Source organism: Ctenopharyngodon idella, chromosome 15 (genome assembly GCF_019924925.1).
Source record: "Ctenopharyngodon idella isolate HZGC_01 chromosome 15, HZGC01, whole genome shotgun sequence".
Classification (NCBI taxonomy): domain Eukaryota; kingdom Metazoa; phylum Chordata; class Actinopteri; order Cypriniformes; family Xenocyprididae; genus Ctenopharyngodon; species Ctenopharyngodon idella.
Window position 1 is genome coordinate 22,037,919 of NC_067234.1, and position 20,155 is coordinate 22,058,073.

General features: G+C 36.2%; 2 long non-coding RNA genes and 1 pseudogene across 3 annotated transcripts in view; 2 read left to right on the forward strand and 1 right to left on the reverse strand.

The window, feature by feature from the left end:
• The first annotated feature begins 288 nt into the window (after positions 1-288).
• LOC127495029 (uncharacterized) overlaps positions 289-20,155 on the forward strand; it is a 76,292-nt gene continuing 56,425 nt past the window's right edge. The window contains exon 1 of the long non-coding RNA XR_007925042.1: positions 289-925. This is a non-coding gene — a long non-coding RNA (uncharacterized LOC127495029). The remainder of the gene's footprint in view (positions 926-20,155) is intronic.
• The window catches only part of LOC127495031 (uncharacterized), a 73,525-nt gene continuing 57,395 nt past the window's right edge, over positions 4,026-20,155 (reverse strand). The window contains exons 2-4 of one of the 2 annotated variants that reach the window (XR_007925045.1): positions 11,359-11,443; positions 4,350-4,463; positions 4,026-4,218 (exon numbers count right to left, since the gene is read on the reverse strand). This is a non-coding gene — a long non-coding RNA (uncharacterized LOC127495031). Of the gene's footprint in view, positions 4,219-4,349; positions 4,611-11,358; positions 14,098-20,155 lie in introns of those variants that run through there. The other variant, XR_007925046.1, reaches the window with a different exon arrangement.
• Positions 14,267-19,427, forward strand: LOC127495028 (calcium-activated chloride channel regulator 4A-like; annotated as a pseudogene).

The window sequence follows — 20,155 nt, forward strand, 5'->3', positions numbered from 1 at the left end:
AAATTAGTGACCGCTATGCCAGGATTGTTACTACAACAAAAACAAAGCACACACGCTCCAGAATCAAAGGACCTACCCTGGTATCATCAGCAATACAAACGGGGAAAAACATAAGAGACGTACAGCTCCGAATCGGTGACCGCGATGCCTAGTTTAATGCTACAACAAAACAAAACATATGCTCAAAAACAAACAATATTCTGTGCACTATGTGCGGCCGCTCTCCACACTCCCACCAGTACAACGCCAAACAACCATGTGCGTGTCTCCACAGAGTCGCGCCATACACATTTTAACTAATTCTAACGGAAGTTATGAATTTACCTTGGCATAGTTGAATAACAAGAGTTCAGTACATGGAAATGACATACAGTGAGTCTCAAACACCATGGTTTCCTCCTTCTTATGTAAATCTCATTTGTTTAAAAGACCTCTGAAGAACAGGCGAATCTCAACATAACACCGACTGTGACACAACAGTCGGGATCATTAATATTGTGGCGATGACACTGTTATAAATGTGTTTTACTTAATTCACCTGCTGTTGGGAGGAGGTGTTCAGGAGGAAAAAGAGTTAGGAGGGAGGGGCTAACACAGCGCGCGGGGAGTAAAGAAGAATTGAGTTGAACGTTAGTCAAGCGGAAGAAACGTTAGTCGAAGTCTTTCTGCGTTTTATTATTTTTGGGGAAGTAAGTCACCTCCTGATACCCGCGTTTTAGTTTGTAAACGTTCAGTAAATAAACCACAGCCCGTTGGGTGCTTTCAAACTGGATTCTCGTCTCCTGTCTGTTTCTCCTGGGACAGTGCAAAACGCCACAATATGTAGGCTACAACTTTTGCATATGCCAGCCCATGTTCAAGGCATTAGACAAGCCAGTATTAACGTCTGGATCTGTGCACAGCTGAATCATCAGACTTTATGCAGGTAAGCAAGCAAGGACAATAGCGAAAAATGGCAGATGGAGCAATAATAACTGACATGATCCATGATATCATGATATTTTTAGTGATATTTGTAAATTGTCTTTCTAAATGTTTCGTTAGCATGTTGCTAATGTGCTGTTAAATGTGGTTAAAGTTACCATCGTTTCTTATTGTATTCACGGAGATCAGAGCCATGTCGTTATTTTCATTATTAAACACTTGCAGTCTGTATAATTCATAAACACAACTTCATTCTTTATAAATATCTCCAACAGTGTGCTTTAGCCACGGAGCACTACCCAGCTAACAATTTTTGGTTCACAGACTGTTCTGGGAACGTTAGTTTATGGTTCCCAGAACGTTCTGGGAACGTTCCCAGAACATACATCCTAACGTTCTCTGTTGGTTAGCCAGGAAAGTTTTCTTTACGTAAATAGAACGTTCCCTGTTGGTTTGGAGAACGTTCCCCTAACCTTCCCAGAACGTTCCCCTAACCTCTTTTTACTCCGATATAATTTACCCTGTTGTACGTCAGTTATCATCCAGCACTCCGCGTCCCGTATGGTATAAGCGGCACGGAAGACGGATGAATGGACGTCAATACTACAGACCATGTTTTGTTTTGAACTGTTATTTAATCAATAGAAATATATTATAAATAATCCGAGCACATAATCCTTATGGAGGATTAAATAAGATCGAATTTATGCATTAATATGTAAGATTTCGTAAATTGTATCACTGACACTGTACCACAAGCAGATTTTACGTTTCTTAAGCGACAAACAATGACTTCAACACAATATGGGGTTTTTAAAATATTAATTTTAATTAATTAGCGGGACGTGCTCTCTTTTGGTCGGTAAACAAAAACTTCTCGGTTAACATAATGTCTTCAATTACGTGTCAAATGTCTCTGAAATCACACTATTTACACTCATATATATATATATATATTAATTATAAATAATTATTCAATGAAGAGATCGATAAACAAATGTTATAGTCAGTCAGTAAAATGGTTATTTTTTGGGTTCATTTTATAATATAAAGAAAACGTTCCCAGAACGTTTCCTGTAGGTTATTTTTTGGGTTCATTTTATAACCCAGAAGGTTATTTTTTGTTATGAGTGCAGCTATACAATGTGTGATTTGACATTGACAAAATTCACATGTAACCATTCACAGCAGCCGAAAATAAATCAAATTTGATGTGCAAAGTTAATTTGTAATAAAAAATATTCACCGAAACTGTGATCAGTTAATTCAACAAGCCAGATATTACATTACCATTATCTCACAGTAGAGGACGCTCATGCACAATATTTTTTGTGTTTTGTTAAACATTTTCGGACGAAAATTAACTGTTTAATATCCATCTGTATAATACGGTGTAAGACAGTACATTAACCAGGTCTAGTGTTCAAACAGCTGCACCACATGAATAAGTGGTAAACACTTCTGTACTCAGCTCACTAGGAAAAAAGAAAAAAGAGGCAGTCAGGTAAGACAGTGTAAATATTTGTGTTTTTTACCATTACATACACATTTTTGGGTTGTAATCTCTTGGACAAGACTAAAGACGACAATACAATAGCAATTCCTTTTTAAAAAGTTTTATTAAAACAGGAACAAATGGAGCAACAAAACAAGGTCTTGCTAGTGATTTTGAAAGCAAGAGTGTAAAGAATAGTTTCAGCTTCATGCACTCAAGTGTAAGCAACAAAATAATCAACATCACTCAAATCAACATAAAGAACATCCCCATACACAATAAAACAGTGATAGGCAGTGATGTCAGGGATAGTGTGTCCATTTTAAATTGAGAAAGCCTTGGTGAGCAGCTGCAGCACTATTAAAGGGAGATAATAAATTAGAAGCATATTGGAAACATTGTAATGCTGATTTCACTTGGCTATTATTTAGATATTAAAAGATGGGGGGGGTGATACATTTTTACAACTTTTACTTCTACTGTGGTCTTAAGGGCTTTGTCGACAGCTCACAGCTAGGTGTTGTTCCATGAAACAAAAAGTCGTACATGACTGGAGCGACATTAGGGAAAGTAAATTACATTTTAAGGTGCTATAAACACTGTTATCACATGTAGTAATGAGCAAATTTTATATATATATATATATATACACCTGTAAAATAATTATCGGAGATTAAATTAATAATGATAATCATCATAATCATAATCTATTTGGTTTTTCGTACGTGGATCAGTATTTACAGGATTGTTAGATTCTTTGAAGTCATTAAGCTCAAACTTGCTCAGGAGCAGGCATATTTGACAGAAACAAGATTAGACTGTCTTTATAAGGTGAAAGTTTATCACAGCCACTGTTACTTTCTTACAAGCGCACCCTACTGAACCAGGGAAATAATTAAAAATATAAATTTACTTGTCATTACATACAGTTGTGCTCAGAATTATTCATACCCTTTGTAAATATGACCAAAGAAGGCTGTGAAAATAAATCTGCATTGTTCATCATTTTGATCTTTTATTTTAAATATTTACAAAAATCCAACCGTTCATTGGAGAATAAGAATTTTAAATGGGGGGAAAATCTCATTATGAGAGTAATGTTTTTCTCTAATACACACTGCTCACAATTAATCATACCCTTTTATTCAATACTTTTTGTAACCTCCTTTTGCCAAGATAACAGCTCTGAGTCTTCAGCTATAATGCCTGATGAGTTTGGAGAACACCTGACAAGAGATCAGAGACCATTCCTTCATGCAGAAACTTTGCATTAATAATTTGAATGATGACAGCTATTATACTTTATGCAAAATGTAAACAATTAGGATAGTGGTTCCCAACCACATTCCTGGAGGCCCACCAACACTGCACATTTCGCATGTCTCCTCAATCAAACACACCTGATTAAGGTTATCAGCTCATTAGTAGTGACTAAAAGATGAACACTAAAATGGGTGTGTCAGACAAATGAGACATGCAAAATGTGCAGTGTTGGTGGGCCTCCAGGAATGTGGTTGGGAACCACTGAATTAGTAATTGTATGACAATCATTTACAAATTTTATTTATCTATTAAACATTTTATATTATTTTGCCAGCTTGGCTGTTTCCCATTTTAATTATATGATGCTGTTACGGTGCTTCCTTTCTGGGCGTGTGACTTACCCAGAGGTGAACAACCTCTCTCTATGCACCAATGACACATGACAAGACGTCAGGCCCATCCTCTGTGCCATTCACCTGTCACCCATCAGTGTCTTTCCTGTAACACTGACACTTGGTCCCACCAAACCAGCAAATCTGGATTTTACAGAAGAAGCCATAAAGGACATTCAGGAACTACTTGAAAATGGTTTGGATGGAAAAGACATAAAAATCAGATGTGTTGTGTGAGACGCACCCGCAAGAGCCATGGTAAAAAAGTCACATACCGTGCTGAAATGACAAGACGTCAGGAGAATGAAGATATTCCAATGTCTCCCTTTTTGAGCCTCCCACTGGACATGGTAGAGCAATTTCCAATCGACTACATGCACCAAGCCTGCCTGGGTGTAATGAAAAAGCTCATCACAGAGTGGGTTAGAGGAGACAGAAAGGTGAGAATGTCTGCTGGGCAAATAAATGAAGTGACTCAAAGGCTGCTGTCACTTAGGGAGGTCATTCCAAGCTGTTTTGCCCGAAAACCAAGGAACCTAGAAGACATCGACAGGTGGAAGGCAACTGAACTGCGGCAGTTTGCTGTATACACTGGCAAGATCGTGCTGAAGGGAATTCTGGCGGGCCAGTTGTATGAACATTTCATGGCGTTCAGTGTTGCCTTGGGTCTTCTGCTCTGCCCTACTCTGGCAGTGGACCACAACAGCTACTATAAAGAGCTGATGACATACTTTGTTGGAAAAACAAAAGAACTCTATGGAAATCACTTCATGGTGTACAATATACATTCAATGGTACATCTACCAGAACAGGCAATGGCTTTTGGTAGTCTTGATGCATGCAGCGCATTCCCATTTGAGAACTATCTTGGGAAACTGAAACTTCTCGTAAGATCAGGAAAGCAGCCACTTACTCAAGTGGTCAAACGGCTGGGGGAAATGTCAAATTCCCCACTGTCTTTGGAGGCTTCCAAGTCCAAAATCTAAAGCCCTAACAATGCCTTCATTCTTGCTGAAGGACATTGTTGCGAGGCCATCGAAGAGAGAGAAGAATTGGATGATTCAGGTTCCGAGATGCTGTTGTGCAAACTTTTTGAAAAAACTGAACCACTTTTCAGAGATCCGTGTGACTCAAGAATACTTGGCTGTTTCAAAGTGCAATCAAGACATTCAGTTATGAAGCTCATACCGGAATGCAGGTGACAAGAAATGGTAGAAAAGAGACAAGAGATGATTTTCTTAGCAATCCTGCATGAGCATTGATCACACAATCTCTCTCTCTCTCTCACTCACACTCACACACACACACACACACACACACATACATACATACATACATACATACATACATACATACATACATATACATACATGCATTCTGGTTTATACTACTGGCCCCACTAAGATAGTAAGGTCAGGAATTTACAACGTTGTGGGCTTCCTTAGTTGGACCCCACAAAGACAACATCTTAAAAGTTATATATAAGAGTGTTTGATAAAATCTTGCAATTCACTATAGAATGGCTCTTCCCTACACCATACCTAAACCTACTTGTCACAGGAGCCCATCCCTAAACCTACCTGTCACAGACCTAACGTAATTGTAACATTCTTTATATATATATATATATATATATATATATATATATATATATATAAAGAATAACATAATGAATGTTAGAATTACGTTAGGTCTGTGACGGGTAGGTTTAAGTAACATCTCCAATGTTGAGATCTCCAGTTAAACAACTTCCATTCAAGGACATTCAGAGAAATCAAGGACAAGAAACAGTGAAGGTCATTATTTCACAATCATTTACAGTATTAATATCTGTTCAAGAAGCAACCCTTTTTTTTTCTTTCAGGGAATGTTCTGTTACTGGACTTATGGAAACATAAGGCAGCTTGTAAAAAACTGCACAATACCAGACAAAGGAAAGTTGAGGCGGTGTCTGATAAAAAAAAAAATGTGGCTAAGAACAGGTAATTTAATAGTTTTTACATTATTTAAATTAATCTACAGTATTTCAGTGAGGATTGTTAAAATCATATCTAGTTATCAAGAAAATTGCTTAAAAAAACAAAAAAACAAAAAAAACTATACTTTACACCAACAACATATTTTCCAGACTCATACACCAAAGGTGTCCAGAAATGCCGGCGTGTTGTTGTGGAGACCTCAAATATTGAAACAGAGGAAAGCTCCACAACGAAAAAAAGAGGGCACACAAAAAGCCACCAAGATTTCTGTCTGAAACAGATTCCTCTTTAAATGGTAAGTATTCAATAATGTTTTTAAGGATGAATTTTGTCCATGTTCTAAGCGGGGTCTAATCGTAATGTAACATTATTAAAAAACTGTTGTTTTTTTTTCAGTAAAAAAAAACTTTGACAAAAAGCAATTTTTATTGTTATAATTGTGATTTCATAATATTTAGATATGGATCCAACTGAACAAAAAAAACTTGTGAAAAGATATATTTCAGTTAGTCAAATAGCACAAATCAAAAGGTGGCCATTTACTGGTGAAAGTGATATTTTTTTTACTTTTAAAACTGCATTTTCCAAAAGATGGGCAAAAATCTTACACTAAACTATGTCAAATTATCCATGTTATCCACATGAATGAAAGTTAGAAATGTGGGTCTTTTATGAAGTGAATTTTAGATGAAAAGCTGTTTTTGTATAAAAACCTATTCAAAAAAATATTTTTTAATTTATTTATATACATTTAAAAGATATGATAAATCTTCCAAAAACTGCACAAATGTGAAGTAAAAACATTAATAAATAGAGTAAAATTACGTTTAAAAACAATTTTGTTGCCTGGGGTCTCTGGGGACCCCAAAGACCCTGAATGTACCCCAAACGAAGATCGCACAAGGGTTAAGAAAAAAAAATACATTTATCTCAAACATTATGGACTGCACAATGTGTCATAATTGTTTTATTAATTTCAGTTCTATTTGTGAACTCTGTTTTTAATTTTAGATGATAGCAGAGTTTTCCCAACTGAGAATACAAAAGTTTCAAAACCTCTTCCACCCAAATGTAAGTTGTTAAACATGTAACATGATTAACACATAACTTTTAACCAACCTATTAGATGCCTTTTCCTTTTTATTTTATATTCACAGATAAGCCATTCTCCAATTTTCACCCTCTGGACAATGGTTTGTAGAATATACAAATATGTTTTTAAGTATAAAGACATCATTAAAAAAAATATTTCTCTCTCTGCCTTCTCACTAGCAACAGATACATTTTGACTTGTCTCTCTGTTTCTTTTTATGTTTACTTATCCCTTCAACTTATGAATGCTAAGTCTGTTTGGATTTTATTTTTGCAGCAGAAGCATCACCGCCAGCATCCTGGCCATCATGTATGGCACAACCCCTTCAAGGTATTTTACAAAATTTCATTATATTATTATGTTATTGTAATTATTAACCATTCTAGATTGAGTGATTTACTTCTAAACTTTAAAAAGTACATTTTGATGTAATGCCACAGCTGCCTCACAGCTCCTCTTAGAAGAGCCCCAGTGTTCTTCAGAAGCAGCAACAAAGAGTAAGTCACGTTTTTGATTTTTCACACTAAAACAGTACTGTATTTTCAAGGACCAATCTGTAATATTGCTTTACAGACTATCGCACAAAAGTCTTGCAAAAACTGCAAGACATTGCAGAAACCCAGCAAGACATCTTAGTGATGCAAAGAAGCATACTGGCTGCTGTTGCTGGGACAGTGACAGTGACTGAGGAAGGGGGGGACATTCTGGAAAATGGATCATGCCAGACTGTGGATGAGCTGAATACACTAAAAGGACCAAACTGGTAATACATAAGACACTTAAAAGTGACAACTTAATGCAGTAATTAATTAGATGTAAAATAGGCCTAATATAAAATAACATTTGTTCAAGTTCACATAAGCTACTTCATCTATTGTTGAGCTGTCGAGTTGTCATGAATGGGTGTCCCTTTATTTTTATTTTTATTTTTAATATACACATATGCAGACCTGTTTGTACCTACTTAATTTTCATATTTGGAGAGTTTTTGTGACTTTTGAGGGCGATCCTAGAGATTTTCCGAGGGGGGTTTGGCAACACTGGTCACAGGAACACGGGCAAACAGGGAAAACGAAGAAACTGGGCAGAAAGTCAAAACCATGAACATGAGAAACAAAAGACAGCGTGCTCAGAAATGCAGTGATGATGAGACCGGGCAATGAGTTATGGGGGATGTAGTCTTTGATGGAATGGCAAAAGTCTGTGATGGAGTGCCCCCTGGTGGCTCTCAAGGGCACTCCAGCTGGTGATCGTAACAATTTATTACTAAATGGCAAGAAAAAAAATAATGTGATACTTTGTGTACCTTGAAACACCTTATCGCAATGAAGCAGTATTTATTGAATTTTTCAGAAACAGAAAGAGCTTTATTGTCAAATATGTTTGCACACAAGGAATTTTCAGCTTCCAGTACACAGAGACAACAACAGTACACAGATAGTAACATACAAAAAAATAAAATAAATATATATATGGGAATAAAATACACACTATAAACAAATTTGTATTTAGTAGAATTAACAAGGAAAGGAATGGAATAAGAAGAGGGAGGGTATTGTATCAATAACTGATATTGCATATAGTTGTCGCTGCACAGTAGGGAGAACATTTAACTGTTCATGATTGCCTGGGGGAATAAACTTTTCTTGTGCCTGGCTGTTCTGGTGCTCGGTGTATAGCGCTGGCCAGACTGCAAAAGTTCAAAGAGAAGGTGGCTTGGATGTGACAGATCCAGAGTGATTTTTTTGAGCCCTTTTTCTCACTCTGGATGTATACAGTTTGTGGAGGGTATACAGTTCTCTAGTGTTATAGAATAATACTTTGCTTCCTGAGAAGTTGACACAATGCTTGAGGCCAATAAGTTTATTTAAAAAGCACCATCAGATTTTCATCATCAGTCCATAACAGCATGGGCGTGACTTGAGCTAATAGTCCCTAATGTTTTGTTATTGTTTGTTTTCACTAGGATCATATTTTGTCATTTTTGAAAGTGTGGTGGCAAGTGGATTGATTTAATATGCAATGGCTGTAATATAACATATACAATCTAGACTGCAAATATTACCTGACGAGCTTGTATTTTAAAGTAGAACTTAATTATGAACTTTTTGAGCACTCATGTCATTTCCCCACTTTCATCCTTGTCACAGCAATAATGACAAGGTAAAAATAATAATAATAATAATAATAATATTAGAGGCAAAAAGTTAATTTTATAATTCTGCCCTACAAAAGGCAGTAACTTCATTTTTGGTCAAAAATGAGTTATCGATATTTTGGGACATTCAAGACCTCCTTTATCATGTGGATAAGTATATTGAGTCAATTCCATAGTTTTTTTTTTTTTTTGAGAAAAAATGGGTTGAACACCGTAACACCAGTTACCGCTCTTTGACTGTTTTGGAACGCTCAAATTGAGTAGGCCTAAGGGTGCTCTGCTATTGTTTAGCCGTTGTTTAGAAGTTATTGTACCGCCTAGAGTTATGGTATTCTGCCTTTGTTTTACTGTCCATTAAAGTTTGCTGCATTTAAATTATGGTGTAGCCTGTGTCATACATCTGTCACTGAAGCACTTCTGACACACAATACCTGAATAAAAGTGTAGGTACAACAAATAATTGAGTGGTTGTTTTTACTAATAGCGTTTAAGGTTGGCCCATTGCTCTCGAAGGATAATGATAGGTGACCATACATCCTCTTTTTCCCTGACATGTCCTCTTTTTGGACCTATAAAAATGCGTCCGGCCAGGATTTCTAAATCGCCCAAAATGTCCGGGATTCAGCTTTTGCTTTCTACAGTCGCTATCCCTCCTCACGCGCAAATTTGGAATATCGCATAAACATGTAAGCAATAACCCCGCTAGAAATTTTACGTCCCCACTGGTGTTAAGGATGTTGTCTAGTAATGTTCCCAGTATGTTCAGAGACGGTCACGATGTGGAGTTCTTTTAAGGGTTGGGGGATGTTATTTGGCGGACCTTCAGGGAACATTCAGAATGTTCTCTGAACGTTTAGGGAACCATAATTTGTGATGTTCTTAGAACATCCCTGCTGCTCTTGTCAAAAAATTGAACTGAAAAATAGAGCTAAATTGACTAACAAAAGTGGCTGTTCAAACAAAAACTAATTTTTCTTAAATGTCTTACCAAAAAAAGCACTTTACAGGTAATTTTTAGATTACTATTATGAAACTTTTTCTTTAAAATGCAAATCTCTTGCAGTAAGTCATTAACTGACAATAGCACATGCATGAGCTAGTGTCATTACTGTATCACTGCATCAGCAACTACACAGTTATTGCCTTTAAATAAAGCAACATGTAGCAAAACATCAATGTTTCTGGATCATCACTGACTGAAGCACAGGCTCTACTCTCCAGCACAATGGTAACCTCACAAAACTTAGATAACAGAAACAGAACATTAAACATAAACAGATCTCTCTAGATCTCAGCATCTTCACTTATTACAAACCACTCTGACTTCATTTCTTTCATTCAAAACTTCTTAATGAGGTGTTGATATTTTATTAAAAATAATAAAGTTTGAAGTCACCGTTACGGAGGTAAGCGCTTGTTTTAGTTGAGCTCCTGATCCTTGACCTTTTATTTCTTTCTCTGATTGTTGTAACTATTTCTAAAGCACATTTGTTACAAAAAAATCTGATTGAAAGAATCTGGTTGCTTCTTGTTGATGATTTTGTCATCATATAGTGGCCTTCGCTGATTTGTGATTATAGTATTCCTTTTGAATTATTTTAGCTCTATAAAGCTGCATATTTTGAAAGTTTTAGCTGTAATTATTGAAATTATTCAAACAGGATCATGTACACTCACACAGACATTAAGATTCAGAACCTCAACAATGGTGACAAAATTTTCAGATAAACAGATTAACTCTGAGCATCACAAAATAAGCTACTAAAGTCACAAAGAAGATTTTTGTTTATTGTCACCATTGTTGAGGTTCATACGTTGATTCATGATGTCTGTGTGAGTCTAAAGAGCACTTCTCAAAACTCTGCTTGTATAATTAATTAAAAAAGAGAAAAAAAAACTTAAAGTCTGGGATACACTGCCTGGATTTTGGCTGTCTCAGATGAAAGATTTTCCATCGTGCCATGATTGTCACATAGTGTATTTGCTGCTACGACCTACGTCTACTGACCAGCCAATAAAAATGTGACATGGCGCTAAAACTTAAAAATGCTTACCTCAAGCTCTTTTCCCTTCTTCTTACAATGCTTCCTTTTTATTTTCAGCACAACTTGGCCTACAGGCCTTGATCACTATCAACACCTTTGTGCCTTCCAAATGACCCTTGTAGCAAGAGAAAGGGGGTTGAAACAGTAAAGCAAATGTCTTTGTTCATTTAAAATATCTTTGGATATTTTCAACCTTACAAGTGTGTCAGGAATTTTGTGAAACATTTCTGGGAGGGATTTATACCGAACCACTTTGACGAAAGACTTTGCTCAGGCATTACAGAATGACCAAAACAGGATGCTGTGCAAACACGTGTCTTGCAAAGACTATCATGCCTACTTGTACTATTTTTTACTTGTAAAGAAAGTGAAGTGACATGTGGTTAAGTATGGTAACCCATACTAGGAATTTGTGCTCTTTATTTAACCCATCCAAGTGTACATACACAGCAGTGAACACACACCCAGAGCAGTGGGCAGCCATTGCTGCAGCGCCTGGGGAGCAGTTGGGGGTACGGTACCTTGCTCAAGGGTCTCACCTCAGTCATGGTATTGAGGGTGAAGAGAGCGCTGGATATTCACTCCCCTCACCAACATTCCCTGCCGGACCTGAGACTCGAACCCATGACCTTTGGGTTACAAGACTTCAGACTTTTGCAATAGCAGTTGTTCAGACTTCAGTCTTTGTTCTCCTTTCAGTCCTGTGAGAGATATTCATCAAATGGTGTTGCACCATTCATAGATATGCAAATCATCCATTGAACACTTCACACCTCCACAACAATCAGGCGCTGACGATGGTAGAACTTGCTTGTCCCTCTTTTGAGACAAGACACAGGATTTGAACTTTGGCAGCAGGAATCCTGTGATTTAAAAGCACATAAAGCACAACAAACAGCAAAAGCATTCATATGACATTTGTTATTGGTCAGGGGTTTGATGTGGTCAAATTAATTTGGTTTCTGGCTATAAGCCCTCAAATCGATGTTGATAAAGTGGTCAAGGCGAGAATAAAGAAGATCTTACAAGCTGTTACACTGTTTCTGGAAACGTTCAAAATAAATTGCACAATAACAAAACAATAAATGTAGGTTTAAAAAACCCCATCTCATTAAGAGTATCAGCAAAATATTCAGTGTAACCAAATACAGAGATTCAATTGAATTAATGTCCAAAAACATTGTTACAAGTCAAATGGACAAAATACAAAGAAACAAATCAAATAGGCTTCAGAAATGTTTCAAAGGCGTTAATGATAATACAGATTTTGTGCTTAGGTAAGAATGAGAAATAATAACATACATTTTGATATTTAATTTGGTGAGACAAATGGTAACTAAGTGATTTAGTAAATCCAAAGAAAAAACAAAACAATAACTGTATGAAATTCACAGTTATAGTGCAGTCTAGATGTAAAGACTTAAATAATATTATATGCATACATTGTGTGAGGCATATGTAGATGTAGATTTGACTTTGTGTGTGAAGATCAAATCTATCCCAGATAGCATCAATGATCGAAATAACGTTGAATCAATGTTAATGTGTCAACGTTAACTGCATTGAATCAATGTCACTTTTGCACCCGCAATTAATGTTGAATCAATGTTAAAATTTCAACAAAAAATCAATAGTAATGGCATTGAATCAGGGTTACAGTGTGATGTTGGTTCAACATCATGCTTACACTCTCAGAAAATGAAACACAACTACAACTGACTTAAAGCTACACAGCCTGAAATCAACTGAAGATAAAAGAAGACAATCAATCTCTCAAGATCTCAGCAGAAGTTCTTTTTGAGAATTAAGAGAGGTTTAGATGCTGATGTTTTATTGAAAATGTTTGGTCACCATTTTGGTGGTCAGTGGTTCCTTTAGTTGGCAGTTTGACTCTTGCCTTTTGTGTGAGGAATACAGGAATGCTACTGTAATGGAAATCACAACATGGGCTCAGGAATACTTCCAGAAAACATTGTCGGTGAACACAATCCACCATTTCAACCTTACAAGTATGTCAGTCAGTGAAGACTTTTACATTGAAAAGATTGAATTGTTGTGAACACGGAACAAGACGCAAATGACAAATGCTTTGACTAGCGCTGTCAGTCACGGGAAAACCCCTTAACTGTTAAAAGGACAAGATAATACATCAGACATTTAAACAGATTTTTTATTATGAACATAGGACTGACCTGAAGGAAATGCTAAATCTGAATGGAGGTAATAAACTCGCTCAATCGATCTCTTTCTCACAATACTCTTCTAGTTCTACATAATACAGTAAGCTTCAATGAACAGTGAACTAACCGTTTTATAATTGCAAATAAAGCATCCAGTGAGCCAAAGTTGCCAAAAGTTGAATGGAAAGGATGTATTACTTTATATATTAAAATACATTAACATAGTTGTATGGTTGTGAACGCATTTGTCAAGGTAAGAAATTGTGTGACACAAAAGATGCATTACAAACAAATTTGATAGATCGCAATCTACTTCATTTAGCTAGCAGCCTATAGCATAAATAGGCTAGTCTCCAAGGCTACCAAACTGCTCCATATAACAAAGCAATTATAAATCATCCAAAATAAATGCCATGATTACTAGATTTTATACAGGTGTTACTATAATGATTTTGTAAATAGTGATCATCAACCAAATATTGATAATGCGGAAGTTACAGCCATTTGCCTTGGTGTGACTTCTCACTTTTTACAGACAATACAAACGCAGAGTACATTAACTTCAAAATAGTGGTCAAATTTTGAGCTCAAGATTTTTTATGTAGATAATTTTCATTACTAAAACATCTAATTGCCAGATTTCCAGTGTCCTACCTATAATTAATTTGGCTGGACAACTAAAAGTCTTTAAAGTAATTTTTCTCAGTTCCACACTCTAGCGAGTTAATGTCTTTTGCCTTTTAGGATAGAATTGTTTTCAAGTGTCTTGTTGAGTTTTTACGTAATACACAAACATTTTACCTGTGATGGTGAACACACTGAAGAGTGCATTTCCTGTTTTCTATGTGCTCTTACGAGCCCATATCAATGCACTGACACAGTATAGTCGCACCAAGTAAACTGATTAAGAGTTAGCCAACATTTTTCAAATGTACAAGCCTTGTGGGCAAATTAAGTATCTGAAGTATATCTTACGTTTTAAACGGACCATGATCTTATCTTTGATCAGACCCCTCAAGATAATTTGTGACTGTTCAAAACGGGGTTTCGGGAGTTGCTGTTCATCTAAACTCTACAGCTATGGACTCAAGAACGGTGTTTGTCTTATTATGGATGTTGCTGTTGTCCACCTCCACTGGAATCAAACTAGATGGAAATGGTTATGTTGATGTTACCATTGCAATCAGTTCAAGAGTACCACAGGATAACACGCTCATTGATAAAATCAAGGTAAATATATACTTTTTTGTCTATTTAACAAAATATAAATTAATGGTTTTAGTGGCTTTTGTGAAAGATAATATTTTGTTGCAGCTTTTAAAGAAAATCATAGAAAGAAACCTATAGGGTGAACTGAGGTTGATTGGGACACTTTTTCTAAGTCTCAATTGCAAAAATTGTCCCAATCACCCTCAATTCACCCTAATCAAGTTTCATTAACAGTATTTGTGAATGAACAAATTAAAGTATAATTATTTTTTTATAAATACTGTATTTTGAGTTTCTCATTTTTCATTCTGACAGGACATGGTCACTGAAGGGTCGTTTCGTCTTCATCAAGCATTGGATAAAAAGGTCTATTTCAAAGAAGCAACGATATTAGTTCCACCCCACTGGAATAGTAAGAAATTTACCAAAGCAAGAGCAGAGTCCTATGAAAAGGTACAGATAATTATGCCATGTTATCTTACGTGTCAAATATTAATGTTTACTCATTTCATTAACATGCTGCTGACAATTTCAATGTGAAATGCAGGCAAAAATAATAATTGATGATGCTAATCGAGCATATGGTGATGAACCTTACACTCATCAATATGGTGAATGTGGAGCTGAGGCTCAGTACATTCATTTCACCCCAAACTTCCTCCGAGACGACAAACTCATTAAGACTTATGGGTCAAGAGGTGAATGTCATTTGTTATCCTTCAACATCTATCCAGGTTAATGCACTAATCTTTTTGTATTATTAACAAGAATATTTGTTTGTTTGTTTGCAGGGAAGGTCTTGGTTCATGAATGGGCTCATCTGAGATGGGGCGTGTATGATGAATACAGTGAAACAAAACCATTCTACTACTCTAATGGCCGTATTGAAGCTACAAGGTCATAAAACTGTTCATAAAAAAGAATATTTTTAAAATGTCCTTGTAAATAATCTCAACCATTGATTTCCTGCTTATCTTTAGGTGTAGCAAAAACATTGAAGGTCAGTTTTATGATGAATCAAATCGACCGTGCCTACACTGATCCACAAACTTTACTACCAACTAAGGGGTGCAAGTTTTATCCTAACAAATATCAAAACACAGACAGCTCTATAATGTTCCTACCAAGTCTGGATTCTGTAAGTACAGATTTTACATGTTTCCACACATGCAAAATATATCTTTGACCATTTACAGTGCATTTCATGCAACATACAGAATGAAGTAATTATTCGAAATATTTTGGTTTCAGGTGATCACATTTTGTCATGAAAACGAGCACAATTATGAAGCCCCAAACTTGCAAAACAAAAAATGTGGCAAAGCAACATGGACTGTGATATTTGAGGATTCTGTTGATAAAGACGCACTTCGTTCTCTGAAACCACTGCTGTCCTCTCCACCAGCGCCATCTTTCAAAGTTGTGCAGCGAATGCATCGGGTTGTTTGTCTCGTCCTTGATGTCTCAGGAAGCATGAAAGTATGCCATAACATTAACTTTACTTGAAAACAAAGATGCTTCCAATTATTATAACCTTCAATGCTCTGATACGAGCTTAATCTGTTCGAATGAGTATAAACCTGATTCACATCACATGCATTTTTTTTTATTGCACCCATTTTCTAGGACTCCAGAATCCTTCGACTACAGCAGGCTTCCACACATTTCCTGCAGAACATCATTGAGGATCAAGCCAGTGTTGGAATTGTAACCTTTAGTTCCGATGCTTCTACTCTGAGCCCCTTGACTACTATTGATGATTCCACACGAGAGAAACTCGTCAAATTGTTGCCAAAAGTAGCAGATGGAGGGACATTCATATGTAAAGGCCTCAATCTAGGCTTAGAGGTGCCATATTAATCATGTTTATGATGTGTTAAGTATATAGCCTACAGTTTGTTTTATACCAATTTTCTGTATTTGTCTTCAAAACTTAAAGGTACTCAAAAAGGACAATGGGGATGTGATAGGGGATGAAATCATTTTTCTGACAGATGGTGAAGCATCGGATGATATTAATAGTTGTGTCCCAGCTGCAATTAAAAGTGGCGCCATTATACACACAATAGCTTTGGGTAATAAAGCAGATGAAGCACTGAGGAAAATGGCTGCCAAAACTGGTAAGTACCATCGTCACTTAATGACGTACAGTGTTCCAGAAAAAAGTCAAAATAAAAAAATTAAAACACCAAGTTCAATGATTTTTTTTTTTTTTTTTTTGGGTTGATCTCTAAATTTATTATAGTAGGCCTACATCTATAAGTGGATCTTAACATGAAAAAGTTTGGAAACTAACAAAACAAAGCAATTGGCAAATCTACAAACATATGATGCTAGAAGAATAACAAATGATCTGAGCCACATTAGTAATTTTTAACCAAGGTGATTTTTGTTATATATTGTTTGATGTTTTGGTATGTATGTGTGAAAAATGTAGTAAATCATAATATTCATATTATGAATGCCTGTTTATTATTAGGGGGGAAATTTATCACAGCCAGTGACGACATTCTCTCTAATCAGCTACTGAATGGATTTTCTTCACTTACAATACCAACAGGAGATCAAACAAAAGACCCAGTTCAGGTTTGACAAGTGATCGCTCATTGCTCATGGTAAATTACTTTAAGATTATTATAAATATTCTAATAATTCATTTTATCACCACTTTAGATAGACAGTGTGGGAATAAAAACATCAGACTGGTTCAATGGGACAATATTAGTGGATCAGACCATTGGTACCAAAACCAGCTTTACAATAACCTATGAAAAAAGTTTACCTGACATTTCCATACATTCACCAAGTGGCTCAACCTACAAACAAGTACAGATGCGTCATGATGAAGCAGCAAAAACAGTCACTTTAAAAGTTCCAGGAACTGCAGAGGTATGACAACCTGCACAAGATTTAACTTATTATTATTAACTTTCCTAAAACATTTTCATTAATTATTTATCTAATAATACTATTGTGTGTTTGCTAGCCTGGGGACTGGAAGTACAGTATCCAAACTACAATAAGTCAGTCTCTGACTATAACAGCAACGAGTCAAATGGCGCGTCCTGATGTTCCCCCTATCATTGTCAAAGCCCGCATGAACCAGCAGTTCAGTGACGGCACTAAACCCATGATAGTGTTTGCTGAGGTCAGTCAGAATTACAAGCCTGTAATAAAGGCTGAAGTGTGGGCTTACCTGGAGTCTGAATCTGGGTCTGCACAAGAACTACAACTTCTGGACAATGGAGCAGGTAAATTACCCAAAATTTTTGTTTAAAGTGTGCACTCAACTCAGATTTACACTATAAGGCCAAAAGTGCTCAAATAAATCAAGTATTGTTTTACAGGAGCTGATACTTTCAAAGATGATGGCATTTATTCCAGATATTTCACTCAGATGAAAAAAGGGAGAAGCAGCTTGAAAGTAAGAGTGAAGAATCAAGATGGACAAGCCAGATTTACTTTCCAAAAAAGCGGTGGTATACGTACCTGGATATGTGGTAAATGGTAAACCGTGAGATTGAGACTCTTAAAGCAAACTGTTCAAACATTTGTCCAAGTGGATGCTGCACACTGGTGGTGGTTGAGGAGAGACCCCCTGATATGATTGTAAACTGCTTTGGGTGTACAGTAGTACATAGGAAATGCACTATATAATTCATTCATTCAGTTCCTCAACTTTAAATTTATTCATGCGGTTCCTCTAATTTCAGGTGTGGTGGAGATGAATCCTCCAAAGCCTCCAGTTTCTGAGGAATCACTCGAGGTTGGAAGATTTACCAGGACAGTCACTGGAGAGAGTTTTAAGGTGGTTTTTACAGGCTCAACCCCACCAAATTTCCCTCCTAACAGAATCACAGATCTGAGTGCTGAGATCCAGGAGGACTCTGTGCTTCTCAACTGGACGGTTCCTGGTGAGGACCTCGACTATGGGACAGGTAAAGCATACAGTTAACACAAAATAAATGTGGGGATCACAAAATAATGTATATCTTTTATAGGCCTCACAAGGTGTTTCCTTTCTTTTAAGCGAAATCCTATGAGATCAGGTGGAGCTTTGACCTTAATGTGCTTCGATTCAACTTCAGCAATGCTCACATATTCAACACAGCTGCTATCTCACCGCAGGAGGCTGGATCAGTTGAACAGCATTCATTCAATCCTAATATCACTATACAAAATGGCACCACAATCTTTTTTGCTGTTCAGTCTGAGGACAAAGAAAATGTAAAATCTGAAATCTCCAACATTGCTCAAGCTTCAAAGATGGTCCCTGGTCCAAAACCACACACATGCCAGAAATAGACCTGAAGTTGGTTCATTGCAATTTCTGTTTGTCTGGCAACTGTGGTGATTATTGGTATTATTGCGATAACAACATGGGCGTTGAGTCGAAGAAAACTTAGTTCTTAGACTACAATTAACATTATTATCTGATGCAAAGAAAATCTTTCTGTTGTACAATTACTGCGCTGCATTTTCTTTAGTTGTACACCATATGCTTGGCAAAAATATAAAATGCAAAATACAGTTTGGTAAATTGTTTAGATTTGTTTATATTGGAAATGTTTGGCATATAATTAAACTCTCTCAGATGATGACTGCTGTTCAGTTCTTAGTTTTTGTTTTTTGCTTTAGCTATTGTTGTGTACCCTGAATATAATCAAATAAATGTGTCTAAAAGCATTATGTTTTCATCATTTCAGATTATGTCCATATCTACAAAATATGTTGTGCACTCCCATGATAGATTAATAAATAATTAAAAAATGAGTAAAGAAGAGATTTCCTCGTTCAGAATGTGAGCAGCTCTCTCCTCCGTGTGAGAGGAAAGAACACTGTTGAAATGCGAGGGTTTTATTACAAACTGCAGTCTGTAGCCCTCCGTTACAGGCTGAATAAATAGTTCTGTTACTCAGCAGAAAACTTGTATAAATATAAAAGATACATTATTTTTTATTCCCTAAAGTCAGAAAAAAAAAACTTGCAAACAACAAATAGAATCAAATTTGATTCTGCCCTCTGTTATAAAAGCTTACTTTTGTTGATTCGTTCCAAACACAGTCACTTTGCATGATATCCACAGACATATTAGCATATCTGTTATGATTTACTGTATGTGTCTGATATATTAGTTATTAGGTGTTTTATATCGTTTTTAAATTTTTTTAATCATGAAGAAGTGTTTTACCATCTTCCACTTGACAAGTCACGTTTAATGTCATTGAGAGTTGCTTAATATATTTCATCAGATCCTGTGAGAGGGTTAAGCAAATAAGATGATGTAGATATAAACATATCAATATGCCTAATAGTCATGTTTGAGGGGTTGTAGGAAAAGGTCTGTATGGCTTTATGGAGGGGCTGATTGTGGCATTTGAAAAATCATAAGGGTCATCTGGGTTCAGTCATGGCAT